We start from the raw sequence: 1,630 nt of genomic DNA, 5'->3' as shown, positions 1-1,630 counted from the left end.
TTTTTTTTTTTTATTAATTATACACCGTATAACTTCATGGAGTACACTGTAAAAATTTTGAGAATGGAAAAATCGAAATTATGGAAGTTTCGAAATTTTTCAGACTAGTCAAGTGAAGCTAGCAGGCATGAACAAATTCGGATCTTCTACAGTGTTGGTTTCTCCATTCTTACATTTTTACGATGTACTCCATAAAGTTTGGCAACTATTTAGACAACAGAAATTAAACAGTGTATATAATAAAAAATATACATATTAAACAAATGCAGTTTTCAAATGGAAAAAATTATTTATTTAAATCTATCTCTGACTGTAATGGAAAGCCGAGGTAATTATGCACATTTTAATAACTGAACTGATTTTCTTTTTTTTTCTAATATTTTTGTTGAGCTTTGTACCACGATTGTTTATTAGGGAGATTTTCGCCGACAAATAGTTTATTAAAAAAGATACTTCTGTGTGAGTTAGAAATTTCGAAGATTTTTTTTTTTGAGATTTTCGAATATCATGATGGAACAAAAAAATTGGTGTCTTTCACAAAAAAAAATTTGAGATGAAAACTTTGCATGGAATGACCTGTATGTAAACTATTGTTGTTTTTTTTTTACAAACATTTTCATCAAAAAATGTCTCTAGTTCAATAAAATTGTAAGTAAGCGGAAAAATTACAAAAAACTAAATTCGTAAATTTTATGCAATAAATTTAAATAAACACAATTCATATTCGTAGAACGTCGTGACATTTTATGGCAACTTTCTTTTTTAAGTAATAACTTGATTTTATACAAAAAGTCGGACGAAAGTAAGAGCCTTCTTTTCTGCCCAAGGAGTTTTGTCCGTGTCTAATAACTAATGCACGCCAGTCGTTTCCCTTCTCTGTGAACTGACGCCAATTGGAAATGCCAAGTGAAGCCCTTCTCCGCTTGGTCTTTCCATCGCCTTCCCCTTTCTCTGCTACGCCCGGCAGAATCTGCGTTGAAAATTTTCAGTCGCTGTATTTTTTTTTTGCGCTGAGTATTTCAATATCATTGCAATGCTTAGTTACTGTCGCAAACGCGCAGAATCCCGTAAATCCTCCGAAGAATACCTCTCTCGAACACTCCAAGGGCTGCCTCATCGGATGTTTTCGTTTTCTATGCTTCGGCACCATTCACAAGCATAACTTTCGCATATGGGGATCGGAAAACCCGCACGCATCGCCGAAAAGCTAATGCATCCTCCGAGAGTAACAGTTTGGTCAGGATTTTGGAGTGATGCCACCGGCACTAATTTTTCTTTAAAAAATGCTGCTAGAAATGGCATTTCGGTCAACGGTGAGCGCTACCGAGGCATGGAAAACGAAGCCATCCGAATGAATAAAATCGTATTCAATAAATAATTAAAGTGTTTGCTCTTTCGGGTAAATCAAAAATATACTGAAAAAATTGAGTTTTGTATATCGAGGGCTTATATCTCTATCCCTCTATCTACAATTTTGATGAAAATGAGTTTTTGATGGTAACGTGAGCTCTTATTTATCCTTCAGCCATGACAATAATGCCAAACTTAAAATTTTGCTTTTATGGTATTATATTCTCATTTTAAAAAATCCACTATCTGCAATAACATTTTGTTACAAAAGCAAAATCCT

The sequence above is a fragment of the Rhagoletis pomonella genome, unplaced genomic scaffold (assembly GCF_013731165.1).
Source record: "Rhagoletis pomonella isolate Grant_MI unplaced genomic scaffold, Rhpom_1.0 Rhpom_scaffold_00004, whole genome shotgun sequence".
In the NCBI taxonomy this organism is placed as follows: Eukaryota; Metazoa; Arthropoda; class Insecta; order Diptera; family Tephritidae; genus Rhagoletis; species Rhagoletis pomonella.
This window is presented reverse-complemented; position numbering follows the sequence as displayed.